The sequence below is a fragment of the Coregonus clupeaformis genome, chromosome 31, assembly GCF_020615455.1.
Source record: "Coregonus clupeaformis isolate EN_2021a chromosome 31, ASM2061545v1, whole genome shotgun sequence".
NCBI classification, from domain to species: Eukaryota; Metazoa; Chordata; class Actinopteri; order Salmoniformes; family Salmonidae; genus Coregonus; species Coregonus clupeaformis.
Window position 1 is genome coordinate 16,682,874 of NC_059222.1, and position 16,368 is coordinate 16,699,241.

The following is a 16,368-nucleotide window of genomic DNA, read 5'->3' on the forward strand; positions in this document are numbered from 1 at the left end:
CCCGTTCACGAAAATGAATCGCTCCTACAGACAGTGAGTCACTTGGCCGTGGCTTGCTATATAAATCAGGCAGACAGGCATCGAGGCATTCAGTTACTGTTCGATTGAACGTTAGAATGAGAATGGGCAAAACGAGTGACCTAAGCGACTGAGTGTGGTATGATCGTCAGTGCCAGGCGAGCCGGATCCAATATTTCAACAACAGGGGTTTACCGAGAATGGTGTGACAAACAAAAAACATCCAGTCAGTGGCAGTCCTGTGGGCAAAAACAGCTCATTAATGAGAGAGGTTGAAGGAGAATGGCAAGAATCTTGCAAACTAACAGGCGGGCCACAAACAGACAAGTAACATAGCAGTACAACATTGGTGTGCAGAACGACATCTCGGAACACACAACTCGTCAATCCTTGTCACGGATGGGATATTGCAGCAGACTCCTATCAGCTCCTATCAGCTAAAAAAAAGAAGAAGCGGCTCCAGTGGGCATGCGATCACCAATATTGGACAACTGAGGAGTGGAAGAACATCGGCTGGAACATGACAACGAGTTCAGTTTACTTGAGTGGCCTGCGCAGTCTCCAGACCTCAATCCAAAAGAGCATCCTTGGGATGAGATGGAATGGGCTGTTTGCAGCATGAATGTACCGCCGTCCATTGCGTTATCATGGGCCAACATCCCTGTGGAACATTTCCGAAACCTTGTCCCGAAGAATTCAGACTGTTCTGGAGGCAATGGGGGGTCCGACCCGGTAATGAGTGTACAAAACATTAGGAACACCTTCTCTTTCCATGACATAGACTGACCAAGTGAATCCAGGTGAAAGGTATGATCCCTTATTGACGTCATCTGTTAAATCCACTTCAATCCGTATAGATGAAGGGGAGGAGACAGGTTAAAGAAGGATTTTTGTTGTGTGTCAAAAACTGCAACGCTTAACAGTTTCCAATGTGTATCAAGAAAGGTCCACCACCCAAAGGACTTCCAGCCAACTTGACACAACTGTGGGAAGCTTCGGAGTCAACATGGGCCAGCAACCCTGTGGAACGCTTTCGACACCTTGTAGACTCCATGCCTCGTCGAATTGTGGCTGTTCTGAGGGCAAAAGGGGGTGCAACTCAATATTAGGAAGGTGTTCTTAATGTTTTGTACACTCAGTGTACTGACGATTGCGTCGTCCGTGGATCTGTTTGGTATGCGAATGGTAGTAAGTCTAGGGTGTGAAAGCACTTCATGATGACAGAAGTGAGTGCTACGGGGCGATAATAATTTAGCTCAGTTACCTTCACTTTCTTGGGTACAGGAACAATGGTGGACATCTTGAAGCAAGTGGGGATAACAGACTGGGATATGGAGAGATTGTATATGTCTGTAAACACTCCAGCCAGCTGGTCTGCACATGCTCTGAGGACGCGTCTGCGTGCGTTTAGCAGAGCTTAGGAGTGAGAGTGGCATCTGCCAAGGTCAGATAGAAGATAATGAGTATATAGTATATAGGATACATTTTCTGTTTTTACATTTTTGAATTTATTATGTCCATTTCAAAGAATAATGGACATCTGGCAGTCAACCTGCCTCTCAGTTCTATTTCCAAGTATCTACACACACTCACACACACAAACATACACACACACACAGCCCCAGATGATGCCATGTTGTCACTGAGAGCTCAGTGTTGATGTAGTCAGTGTTCAGGGGTCACATGGGAGGGGGGCAGGTTGCGAGTGCTCATGTGCGTGGCACTATCAGGTCAATGCGTGTGTGTGTGTGTCCTCTCCAGGACCTGGCCCACTCTGCTCAGACACACTGAACCACTGACCCTCTAGCCCCCACCCCAGCCCTCTCATCACTCTGATATGGACTCCTGTATGACCCAGTGGATTCACATTGTGACACCTGCTTTTAGCCGTAAAATAGAACAGAGAGAGATAAAACCTACTTTCTACAGTGCATGAAATCTAGGTGTGTGATCATGTGCGTGTGTGTGTGTGTGTGTCTAAGTCACTTGCTTGCCCTATTTCCCCACATTTCCCCCTGCACTCCTCCAGTTGTAGTTGATGTGGAAAAGCCTCTAAGCCCTTTCCCTCTTCCCCATGAAGTTGATTTCAGTATTTTTTAATCATCCACTTTTATTATATAAAAAGTGGATTCACTTTGGATTCACTTTAAGTTGTAGGTTTTTGCCTTTCCTTTCCTTGCTTTTCTGCACTTCCTAAAATAGTTTTTTCTGTGCCGGTGAAGTGGAATACTGAAATGTCCCTGAAAGCATTTTAAATAAAAAAAAGCCATTGAGTCTGTCAGTGGCAGAAGTGGGAACGATTCCCCATGAACACCTTTTCCTGTCCTTGAGGGCCAATATGACTTTTCCCATTACATACAGACGAAGCAGAAATGTGACGTCTACATTTTCAACGGTGCCATGTTGAAATATGGCTGTTCTTATAAGGATGGTGGATCGGCTATGTGGTGCACTTAACTTAGATGAGTCAGTCCCAGAGCTTAGTTGTGTTCACTTAGGAATTCATGATATGAACAATGCAATATTAATGGTCTGGAGTGAAGGCAATGGAACTCATACTGTATCCTAATTAACCCAATGTGATTCTACTGGGCAGTGCTGCGAGATACACATATCAGATCAGCCTCTGGTGTGGAGGTCGACACAACAAACAGCACTTTAGATATGAAATCATATACAGTACATAGAATAACGAAAAGGTAGCTTATATCCAGAAAACTTATATTTATATGAGAGCTGCACCTCATTTGAATGACACACAGTATTTGGCTAAAATTACACATGCACAAATGAAGAGTTATTTCCTCCCACTTTTGTTCATTTTGGGACTATAGACCTAACTGCTGGCCACATTTCTGCGTGTATTGTGTTCCTTTATGCAGGACATTGATATTTCAGGAGTATCTTTAATTAGGCACTGACAGAACCTAGCTCAGGTGATGAAATTTCCTCATCGTTGGATTTCAACAATGTCGGGCAGGCGAGACAATTTCAGGCCATTAAAATCATAATGAAACCCATAGCTATGGTTGATTGTAACATAAACACCAAAAGGCTAAGGGAGCTGGTGAATTGGGAGAATTGACCTCTCCTCTCAGAAAAAATATAATACGTAATAAAAAAGTAATATAGGTCACGGCATATTCAACTATAGACCTATAGACAAAATGCCAGACAGCAAACATATATGAAAATATAGGATTTAAAGGTCCAATAAACACACACTACAGTGTTTGAAAAGAGGCCAACATTCTACAGGAAGATTGTTGCCTCTAAACAAGCCTCTTAATCATTCAGGATGAACTCTGTTCCATCCACCTGGAGATGACGTTAAGCCTCTGGGAAAGGAGAGGCAGTTGTTGTACAAATGGCTTATTGCTCTTAATTGGGGCCTTGTAATGTTGACGTAGGTACTCAGCTTCACTGATTAGTTAGGGGGACGTATGTAGGGGAAATTGCCAGCTCTCATTGAGAAGCACTTGTTTCCTGTAACTGTTATAGTCCTCTATATGACAGTGTCTGCTTATGTGGTAGGTGAGGAGGCAGATCATCAGTTGAATGAGCCCAGTCTACACCTACATGTCAGCTAGGTCTGTCCTGGCCTTGGTCACACACAGACAGTTACACACACAGGCAGTCAGTCAATGGTCTGTCAACAGGTTTTATTGTCTGGAAGCCTTGTAGGAACTGGTGCCTTCAAGTCCTCTAAGCTCGGCTGGGCTGCAGTCACCAGGGCAACGGTACAAACCCTCTCCGATGTTCACATCCCTTTTGGCCATTAGGATTGGTCAACAAGCCTCTTCCTGTGACAAGTGGCCTGCTGAACATCAAGAGGGTCGTTACCTTTCTCTGAAGGTCAACAAGGCTGCAGTGTGTTCCGCGATCGACCCTTAGCCTGCCACACACACAATGTTAAATCTCCTAGTAGTACTTCTCTACTCTCTTGGACAAATACCAATACCCGAGCCCAATGTACATAGATTATAGTCTTTCAATCTGCTGTATAAAAGGCATTGACTCACTTGATAATAAAAGCATAGCTTAGACTGTAGAGGTTGGGTAACATACATACTGACCCCCCTCATATGTAGCCATATGTACTAGAACCGCTCTGCAGTTAACCTTTGCCCTACTCCATTTGAGTCAATGAGTTTGAGTGTGTTTTAACTGGTAGTACGGGCCTGACTCACTAAGAGCATCCAGCCACCACTCTAGCCAATGGTTTTAGATTCAGTCATTCAGGTTTCTGCCCTGCAGTGCTGCTGGCTCATTGTCGTGAATCTGAGTGTAATCGGAAGAATAGTTGGAGAGTCTTCTAGCCTGTAGTATTGGCTTGCTATAATTTTCCTGAGTGTCTACAAGGCTGTAGTTGTTCTTGGCTTGATGGGGTGAGTGAGTTCAGAATATGTGGGGCCTGCAGTATTGGCAAGATTCTGACAGGACGTGATATGTTTTTCTGTGGAACATACAGGGTCTAAAGCAGGGTTTAAAGCAGGGTCTAAAGCCGTATTGTATAGACAGGCTTTTCTGCAGCGTAAACTCTCACCATAGAGACGGGTGTGCTGCTCTGCAGTCTAAAACTCACACAGCTCTATTAATTAGCTGTTTGATGCTGTTAATTGAGCTCCCACAGCTGCACTAATTGATAACACCATTGCCATTGACAACAGGAAACACAGATATCTGCCTATTCGACAGCCCTATTCAAGCTCTTAGCATTCCACTGTGTCAGAGAAGAGACTTTCAGCATGGCAATATATATATATATATATATATATATATATATATATATATATATACAGTGCATTCGTAAAGTATTCAGACCCCTTCCCTTTTTCCACATTTTGCTACGTTACAGCCTTATTCTAAAATTGATTAATTACAGATGTTCTCATCAATCTACACACAATATCCCATAATGACAAAGCAAAAACAGGATTTTAGACATTTCTGCAAATGTATAAATAAAACCCCCCAGAAATACCTTATTTACATCAGGCTCTGATCAGTAACTACACCCAAACGAGGGCATTGCATTCATCCACCTCTGGCCTGCTGGCCCCCCTACCTCTGTGGAAGCACAGTTCCCGCTCAGCCCAGTCAAAACTGTTCGCTGCTCTGGCAATCCCAATGGTGGAACAAGCTCCCTCACGACGCCAGGACAGCAGAGTCATTCACCACCTTCCGGAGACCCTTGAAACCCCACCTCTTTAAGGAATACCTGGGATAGGATAAAAGTAATCCTTCTACCCTCCCCAACCCCCCCCCCCCCCCCAAAAAAAAACAAAAAGATATATATATATATATATTGTAAAGTGGTTGTCCCACTGGCTATCATAAGGTGAATGCACCAATTTGTAAGTCGCTCTGGATAAAAGCGTCTGCTAAATGACAAAAATGTAATGTAAATGTAAAGTATTCAGACCCTTTACTATGAGACTCGAAATTGAGCTCAGGTGCATCCTGTTTCCATTGATCATCCTTGAGCTGTTTCCACAACTTGATTGGAGTCCACCTGTGGTAAATTCAACTGATTGGACATGATTTGGAAAGGCACACACCTGTTTATATAAGATCCCACAGATGACAGTGCATGTCAGAGACAAAACCAAGCCATGAGGTCAAAGGAATTGTCTGTAGAGCTCTGAGACAGGATTGTGTTGAGGCACAGATCTGGGGAAGGGTACCAAAATATTTCTGCAGCATTGAAGGTCCCCAAGAACACAGTGGCCTTCATCATTCTTAAATGGAAGAACTTTGGAACCACCAAGACTCTTACTAGAACAGGCCGCCCGGCTAAACTGAGCAATTGGGGGAGAAGGGCCTTGGTCAGGGAGGTGACCAAGAACCTGATGGTCACTCTGACAGAGCTCCAGAGTTCCTCTGTGGAGATGGGAGAACCTTCCAGAAGGACAACCATCTCTGCAGCACTCCACCAATCAGGCCTTTATGGTAGAGTGGCCAGACGCAAGCCACTCCTCAGTAAAAGGCACTTGACAGCCCGCTTGGAGTTTGCCAAAAGGCACCTAAAGGACTGTCAGACCATAAGAAACAAGATTATCTGGTTTGATAAAACAACATTGAACTCTTTGGCCTGAATGCCAAGCGTCACGTCTGGAGGAAACCTGGCACCATACCTACGGTGAAGCATGGTGGTGGCAGCATCATGCTGTGAGGATGTTTTTCAGCGGCAGGGACTGGGAGACTAGTCAGGATCGAGGGAAAGATAAACGGAGCAAAGTACAGAGATCCTTGATAAAAACCTGCTACAGAGCGCTCAGGACCTCAGACTGGGGCGAAGGTTCACCATCCAACAGGACAACAACCCTAAGAACACAGCCAAGACAACGCAGGAGTGGCTTTGAGTGGCCCAGCCAGAGACCGAACATGAACCAGAGAAGAATGGGAGAAACTCCCCAAATACAGGTGTGCCAAGCTTGTAGCGTCATACCCAAGAAGACTAGAGGCTGTAATCGCTGCCAAAGGTCCTTCAACAAAGTACTGAGTACTTATGTAAATGTACAATTTCCTAAAAACCAGTTTTGCTTTGTTATTATGGGGTATTCTGTGAAGATTGATGAGGGGGAAAAAAACAATTTAATCAATTTTAGAATAAGGCTGTAACGTAACAAAATGTGGAAAATGTCAAGGGGTCTGAATACTTTCCGAAGGCACTACCGTTCAAAAGTTTGGGGTCACTTAGAAATTTCCTTATTTTCCATGAAAACGTACATGAAATGAGTTTGAATAGGAAATATAGCAAAATGTATAGGAAATGTAGTCACTGACATGGTTAGAAATAATGATTTTAAATTGAAATAACAATTGTGTCCTTCAAACTTTGCTTTCGTCAAAGAATCCTCCATTTGCAGCAATTACAGCCTTGCAGACCTTTGGCATTCTAGTTGTCAATTTGTTGAGGTCATCTGAAGAGATTTCACCCCATGCTTCTTGAAGCACCTCCCACAAGTTGGATTGGCTTGATGGGCACTTCTTACGTACCATACGGTCAAGCTGCTCCCACAACAGCTCAATAGGGTTGAGATCCGGTGACTGTGCTGGCCACTCTATTATAGACAGAATACCAGCTGACTGCTTCTTCCCTAAATAGTTATTGCATCATTTGGAGCTGTGCTTTGGGTCATTGTCCTGTTGTAAGAGGAAATTGGCTCCAACCAAGCGCCGTCCACAGGGTATGGCATGCGTTGCAAAATGGAGTGAAAGCCATCCTTCTTCAAGATCCCTTTTACCCTGTACAAATCTCCCACTTTACCACCACCAAAGCACCCCCAGACCATCACATTGCCTCCACCACGCTTGACAGATGGCAACAAGCACTCCTCCAGCATCTTTTCATTTGGTCTGCATCACAAATGTTCTTCTTTGTGATCCGAACACCTCAAAATTCGATTTGTCTGTCCATAACACTTTTTTCCAATCTTCCTCTGTCCAGTGTCTGTGTTCTTTTGCCCATCTTCATCTTTTATTTTTATTGGCCAGTCTGAGATATGGCTTTTTGTTTGCAACTCTGCCTAGAAGGTCAGCATCCTGGAGTTGCCTCTTCACTGTTGACGTTGAGACTGGTGTTTTGAGGGTACTATTTAATGAAGCTGCCAGTTGAGGACCTGTGAGGCATCTGTTTCTCAAACTAGACACTCTAATGTATTTGTCCTCAGTTGTGCACCGGGGCCTCCCACTCCTCTTTCTATTCCGGTTAGAGCCAGTTTGCGCTGTTCTGTGAAGGGAGTAGTACACAGCGCTGTACAAGATCTTCAGTTTCTTGGCAATTTCTTGCATGGAATAGCCTTCATTTCTCAGAACAAAATAGACTGACGAGTTTCAGAAGAAAGTTATTTGTTTCTGGCCATTTTTAGCCTGTAATCGAACCCACAATTGCTGATGCTCCAGATACTCAACTAGTCTCAAGAAGGCCAGTTGTATTGCTTCTTTAATCAGCACAACAGTTTTCAGCTGTGCTAACATAATTGCAAAAGGGCTTTCTAATGATCAATTAGCCTTTTAAAATGATAAACTTGGATTAGCAAACACAACGTGCCATTGGAACACAGGACTGAATATTACTGATAATGGGCCTCTGTACGCCTATGTAGATATTCCATTAAAAATCAGCCGTTTCCAGCTACAATAGCCATTAACAACATTAACAATGTCTACACTGTATTTCTGATCGATTTGATGTTATTTTAATGGACAAAAAAATTGCTTTTCTTTCGAAAACAAGGACATTTCTAAGTGACCCTACCAGTCAAAAGTTTGGACACACCTACTCATTCAAGGGTTTTTCTTAATTTTTTACTATTTTCTACATTGTAGAATAATAGTGAAGATATCAAAACTATGAAATAACAGATGGAATCATGTAGTAACCAAAAAAGTGTTAAACAAATCAAAATATATATCAAATAGCCACCCTTTGCCTTGATGACAGCTTTGCACACTCTTGGCATTCTCTCAACCAGCTTCAAGAGGTAGTCACCTGGAATGCGTTTCAATTAACAGGTCTTCTTAAAAGTTAATTTGTAGAATGTCTTTTTTTCTTAATGCGTTTGAGCCAATCAGTTGTGTTGTGACAAGGTAGGGGGGTATACAGAAGATAGCCCTATTTGGTAAAAGACCAAGTCCATATTATGGTAAGAACAGCTCAAATAAGCAAAGAGAAACGACAGTCCATCATTACTTTAAGACATGAAGGTCAGCCAATACGGAACATTTCAAGAACTTTGAACGTTTCTTCAAGTGCAGTCGCAAAAACCATTTAGCGCTATGATGAAACTGGCTCTTATGAGGACTGCCACAGGAATGGAAGACCCAGAGTTACCTCTGCTGCAGAGGATAAGTTCATTAGAGTTACCAGCCTCAGAAATTGCAGCCCAAATAAATGCTTCACAGAGTTCAAGTCACAGACACATCTCAACATCAACTGTTCAGAGGGCTCTGTGTCAATCAGGCCTTCATGGTCGAATTCCTGCAAAGAAACCACTACTAAAGGACACCAACAAGAAGAAGAGACTTGCTTGGGCCAAGAAACACGAGCAATGGACATTAGACTGGTGGAAATGTGTCCTTTGGTCTGGAGTCCAAATTTGAGATTTTTGGTTCCAATTGCCGTGTCTTTGTGAGAAGCGGTGTGGGTGAACGGATGATCTAATCATGTGTAGTTCCCACCGTAAAGCATGGAGGAGGAGGTGTTATGGTGTGGGGGTGCTTTGCTGGTGACACTGTCTGTGATTTATTTAGAATTCAAGGCACACTTAACCAGCATGGCTACCACAGCATTCTGCAGCGATACGCCATCCCATCTGGTTTGGACTCTCATTTGTTTTCCAACAGGACAATGACCCAACACACCTCCAGGCTGTGTAAGGGCTATTTGACCAAGAAGGAGAGTGATGGAGTGCTGCATCAGATGACCTGGCCTCCACAATCCCCCGACCTCAACCCAATTGAGATGGTTTGGGATGAGTCGGATGGCAGAGTGAAGGAAAAGCAGCCAACAAGGGCTCAGCATATGTGGGAACTCCTTCAAGACTGTTGGAAAAGTACTCCAGGTGAAGCTGGTTGAGAGAATGCCAACAGTGTGAAAAGCTGTCATCAAGGCAAAGGGTGTCTATTTAATATATATTTTGATTTGTTTAACACTTTTTTGGTTACTACATGATTCCATCTGTTATTTCATAGTTTTGATATCTTCACTATTATTCTACAATGTAGAAAATAGTAAAAATAAAGAAAAAACCTTGAATGTGTAGGTGTGTCCAAACTTTTGACTGGTACTCTATATATAAATATATATATACAGTGGGGGAAAAAAGTATTTAGTCAGCCACCAATTGTGCAAGTTCTCCCACTTAAAAAGATGAGAGAGGCCTGTAATTTTCATCATAGGTACATGTCAACTATGACAGACAAATTGAGAAAAACATTTCCAGAAAATCACATTGTAGGATTTTTTATGAATTTATTTGCAAATTATGGTGGAAAATAAGTATTTGGTCACCTACAAACAAGCAAGATTTCTGGCTCTCACAGACCTGTAACTTATTCTTTAAGAGACTCCTCTGTCCTCCACTCGTTACCTGTATTAATGGCACCTGTTTGAACTTGTTATCAGTATAAAAGACACCTGTCCACAACCTCAAACAGTCACACTCCAAACTCCACTATGGCCAAGACCAAAGAGCTGTCAAAGGACACCAGAAACAAAATTGTAGACCTGCACCAGGCTGGGAAGACTGAATCTGCAATAGGTAAGCAGCTTGGTTTGAAGAAATCAACTGTGGGAGCAATTATTAGGAAATGGAAGACATACAAGACTACTGATAATCTCCCTCGATCTGGGGCTCCACGCAAGATCTCACCCCGTGGGGTCAAAAATCCCAGAACCACACGGGGGGACCTAGTGAATGACCTGCAGAGAGCTGGGACCAAAGTAACAAAGCCTACCATCAGTAACACACTACGCCGCCAGGGACTCAAATCCTGCAGTGCCAGACGTGTCCCCCTGCTTAAGCCAGTACATGTCCAGGCCCCTCTGAAGTTTGCTAGAGTGCATTTGGATGTTCCAGTAGAGGATTGGGAGAATGTCATATGGTCAGATGAAACCAAAATAGAACTTTTTGGTAAAAACTCAACTCGTCGTGTTTGGAGGACAAAGAATGCTGAGTTGCATCCAAAGAACACCATACCTACTGTGAAGCATGGGGGTGGAAACATCATGCTTTGGGGCTGTTTTTCTGCAAAGGGACCAGGACGACTGATCCGTGTAAAGGAAAGAATGAATGGGGCCATGTATCGTGAGATTTTGAGTGAAAACCTCCTTCCATCAGCAAGGGCATTGAAGATTAAACGTGGCTGGGTCTTTCAGCATGACAATGATCCCAAACACAACGCACGGGCAACGAAGGAGTGGCTTCGTAAGAAGCATTTCAAGGTCCTGGAGTGGCCTAGCCAGTCTCCAGATCTCAACCCCATAGCATATCTTTGGAGGGAGTTGAAATTCTGTGTTGCCCAGCGACAGCCCCAAAACATCACTGCTCTAGAGGAGATCTGCATGGAGGAATGGGCCAAAATACCAGCAACAGTGTGTGAAAACCTTGTGAAGACTTACAGAAAACTTTTGACCTGTGTCATTGCCAACAAAGGGTATATAACAAAGTATTGAGAAACTTTTGTTATTGACCAAATACTTATTTTCCACCATAATTTGCAAATAAATTCATTAAAAATCCTATAATGTGATTTTCTGGATTCTTTTTTCTCATTTTGTCTGTCATAGTTGACGTGTACCTATGATGAAAATTACAGGCCTCTCTCATCTTTTTAAGTGGGAGAACTTGCACAATTGGTGGCTGACTAAATACTTTTTTCCCCACTGTACTGTGGTATTTATATATATATATTTATAATTGTGTTACAATGCTCTTATCATATCATCAGCTCAGGCTACCATTGCCATCATTGTTATAATTCCAGGTTTCAATGCACTTAATGACAATATCGTTCTACTATTTTCTTTCACCCACATCATTTACATAATTAGAATTCGACATCAACTTTCCTACCTTTGTATTGTAGTCTCGAATGCATTTGAAAAGCCTATTATCTTAGAGGTAGAATGTGTTTCACCTGTCATTGACTGAGATAATGATACTGAGGGAGGAAGGTTGACTACTGCAGTGGTGGAATAAGATGGCTAGGTCACAGGAATGCATACAGTGGAAGAGGAGGAGGAGAGGAAATTAGAAAAGACGAGTGTTCTTAGTTAATGACCACATCTGTGCGTTATGGTAGCACCATACTGGGCTGAGTGCTGGTAATGGAGCGCGGCTAGGGCCAGTCACTGGGGTATAATGGAGGGGCAGGGTGGGGGGAGTGAGAGAGTGGCGTTAGAGCTGACTGTAATCGTGACAGTGCCGTGGCTCCTCTAAAAATGATAGGCCAGGCACCAGGCCAGGTTTAGAGGGCTAGGGATGGGGGATGTGGCATGGACTTGGGTTGGGGCTGGGGAATGGGGGACGTCTTTTATTATGGTCAAAGTCATTGCCTGTAATGGCATGGAAATATAATGACAGCATTGAGCAAACCAGATGAAATATAAAAGAACAGCAACTTTGTTTTGAAATTGTCCGGAACACTTGGTGGAACTCCCCCCTGCAGGCACCAGAGTTCCACCAAGTGTTCCAGACTCTGTAGCTCAGTTGGTAGAGCATGGTACTTGCAACGCCAGGGTTGTGGGTTTGATTCCCACGGGGGGCCAGTATGAAAATGTATGCACTCACTAACTGTAAGTCGCTCTGGATAAGAGCGTCTGTTAAATGACTAAAATGTTACATGTATTTCTAAACAAAGGAGCAGTTCTGTTATATTTCACCTGGTTCTCTATATGCTGTCATCACATTTCCTTGCTATTCAGTCAATTAATTTGACCAGAATAAAAGAGCTGCATTTCCTCACGCCCTTGTGTACATTAAGGTTATTAGCTTACATTTGGTCATTTTACATCCAGCACTATAGAGCCTAATTTCATGTGGTAGTGGTTTACATAGGGTTACCATTGTTAAGACACTATTGAAGCAGGCGTAAATAGCTAATAATGTTATGATGCCTGGATGACATAGGATCACTTCTTTACAAAAAGAACAAAATGTGAAAAGTGCACCTCAATCACACAATTGTTGTGCTGTGAATCAAACTTATTTTTAGTATCTGGAGATCCAGAATTGTATTTAAACTTAAGCCTGAAACAGGGATGTAGCTCAGTTGGTAGAGCATGGCGTTTGCAACGCCAGGGTTGTGGGTTCGATTCCCACAGGGGGCCAGTATGAAAAATAAATAATGTATGCACTCACTAACTGTAAGTCGCTCTGGATAAGAGCATCTGCTAAATGACTAAAATGTAAATGTATTTTTTAAAATCTGAAATAGAAACAGAGCATGTTTTGCATGTAAAAACAGGACTATGAAAGTAAAACCTTGAAAATGGCAAATGACCAATTTTACAATTGATGAACTCAGGAACAAGTGAGTTCAACAACTTGAAAAGCTGTCATGACCGGACAAAATGGTGGATAAAGGGATGGGGTTAGCTCCTACAAACTTCCTACATTTGACCCAGCAGCCAGTAGCAGTCTGCTCCCACACATCAAACAGCTCATAAGGAAATGTCCAATGACTGACAAAAACAATCTAACAGCCTTTGATGACAGGCTACTGTACAAATACATCACGCAAGGCTGTGTACTGCAGCCAAGAGGTACAGGCTGGCTCTGTGTGTTATCTGTAGCTCAGACAGCAGGAGGACTTCCTGCCAGAAGGGCTGTGAGTTTCCTGTGTTGTGGGGCAGCAGGAGTGTGCACCGCTGGGCCTCATTGTAACTGGCACATTCTGGGTTTCCTCTACAACCTCTGGTGAACCAGGTCACAACCCCACAACCTTCTCATCTATACCCTCTCTCTGGTCACAGCAGTGTGGGCTGATGATTCAGATTCTGACCCGCTCTTCAACAGTCCAACAGCTATAGGCAAGTTATAGACAACCTATGCCCTACGTCCAATATATCTGATATCGTGATATCGACTCCCTTGAAAGGTCTTGTCGGATAAAAATATGATCGTATAAATCCAGGATTTGACAGTAATTTTGAGTTTGCTCTAAAGACTATATATGTTGTTGACAGGTATGATAAATCACATGTAAGTGTATTCCCTTTCTGTGTGATTTGTGGAAAGTGCAGGTATTATTTTAGCCGGGAGAGCGAGGGAACGCCAAGGCCTTTTGTGGGAGAAATCAAGTCGGAAAATGGAGTGTGCCTGTCACAGACCTCAATGCCAGCATTATGTAAATCTCAGACTTTTTCTGATGTAAAGCTGAATAAAGACACATTAATGCCGTGTGTATATAAAAAAAACTTCAGATTTCAGCGGCAGATCCAGTAATCATGTTGACAAATTAATGGTAGAGAATTAGTTGTCCATTAAAAATGTATTATGTACTAAGCTGGCATATAAAATGACTCCCAAATAGTGGAGGGAGAGCAGGAGAGAGAGAGACGGAGAAGAGTGGGAATGAATTACACCAGCTCTGATTCTGGGAGAAGGCTTATGATTGACATCTTTGGACTGTGAGAAATCAAAGCAGCGTGGGTATGTGTAGATGGGCGCTCAGCTGCCATGGTAGTTTCTAATGAGGTTATAGAGGGCTGGATGTCAGCCACAGAGGCTCTGGCTCTCTCTCTGTAACACACACAAAAAAAAAATTTTGCCAGACATTTGGTATGTCATTGAGTCTAGGCAGATCTCAGCAGTGTGAGGTGAGATGTAGAGTGAAGTGAGATGGAGTATATGGCAGTAAAGTAAATTCTACCCTCTGCTAAAAATTATGTAAATGTCAGTTTATTTGTCAGTACATGCCTTGATAGCCAGTGTTGTTGCTCAGAGCTTTGCAAGTTTTCAACATCAGGCAAATAAAGTTGAAGTTAAAATAAACATGTAAGCGGTAGTTATTTCTCCACTTTTCTTCTCTTCGGCTCTGAGAAATGTAATTCAGATGTCAACCCCCAGTCTTTCTGTCTTCATCTCAGTACACTGTCGTTTTCTTTCCATTGTTCCCTTTGTTCTCTCTGCTGTTCCTTTATCCAACGAGACATCGCCGAGTAGGGAAGAAAAGATGACACGCTTTCAGAGCCGTCGCTCCGTGTCCCGACTCGAGTGGCTGTCATTTTTACAGCGGTGCACTGACAGCTCCCACTGTATGGGAACACCCCCTCCCCATAATGGCACTGATGAAGCCACGTCTGTCTGCTGTCCGTCAATCTGTCTGCCTGGCTGTCTCTCTCTGCCTTTCGTCTACAGCTCCCCGTATCACATCTCTCTTATAGTACATTGTCACATTATATCCCACTATATCCCCCCGTTACACACATCACAGTGACATCAGCCATGACATTAGCCATATCGCTCCATAATGTAGTCACACCACCCATCACATTAACCATATCTTATACCAGATTCTCAGCTTGACATTTCACCATATAACTTCCATAACCCCCCTCTGATCCAAAGCAGACATCACTATGGCCAAACTAACTGCTGTGTTTTAGTCTAGTATTCTATTACGGCTGTTCTAATTCTCCTGAATGATGAACACACAGTGATCAGCTCCTTAGAATGGATCCAGGTCTGGTCCAGGGCAGCTAGACCTCGGCTCTGGCAATTCTGACCCACGCTGAGACTCCTAATCAGGAGGACCCAATTCTGGAGGCCTGAAAGGAGAGGAAGGGGATGGGGAGGCCGCAGCACAATACTCCCAGGAAGCATTAGGACTAGCCTGCCACTGTGGCCACATTCCCCCAGCCCAGCCCACCCGACCATCTGCAACAATACCTCTCAGAGCTCTTTAGAACAGGGCCACCAGGACACAAAAGCACAACGGAAATGGGGCTAACTTTTGGGAGATTGGATGCCCCCACCCTCCCTCCACCCCCAGCACTGGCAGCCCTACAGGGACACAGAGGGCAGAGAGCAGGGGGCCATTGTGGAGAGGGGGAAATAAGTTGCAGTAGTTAGTAGAGGGCCGATGTGTCTCTTTATGGGCAGTGGGGGAAAACGTTATCTTTTGTGGCTTGTTATGTTCTCTAGTAGTATTCTCGTAGAAGGAAACAAAAAAAAATGGAGCAGGGGCTATTTGGCCGCCCATTTTCCCTCTCCCTCCTGTCCAATCAATGGGATTCGGTTAGTTGCTTAGGACCCCACTGTAGTGGTAGGAATGTCTTAAGGAACAAGGGAGCCACACGAATAGTGGGCCTGAGTTTGGACGTGTTTGTTCAACAGAAAAGGAGTCAGTCAGGAAGACTCCCCTTCCATTCCATTTCTCCCCTTTGCCTCCTCTTCATTCAGCCAGACTGTTGAGAAAGATGTGCAGTGTTTTTGGAAAAAAGTCAGTGGCTCAACATCTCGTTCAGAGGAGAAGCCACAGACACTGGGACAGGGGACTGTCCTTCAGAGGGCCACACAACAAGGACACATAGGTCACTGTAATGCTGAGGGAGCCCTGGTATCTCAAATAGACATGGATGGAATTCTCCATTAGGGTATATTGAAAACTGCGCTTGCACTGCACTGATGGGTCTCATATAGGAAGAGGAATAACATAAATATGGCTAAGGTAAGAGATGCTTACCGTCTCTGTCATATCCCTACAGACAATACTCGCACAAATTTAGATTGTCCAAAATACCTTCTTTAACCTAATCTGTCTGCATTCCAAGAAAAGGTCATATTGTTTGTTTTGCAATCTCAATGACAGTTTGGTAACACAGTTTAGGCGTACACT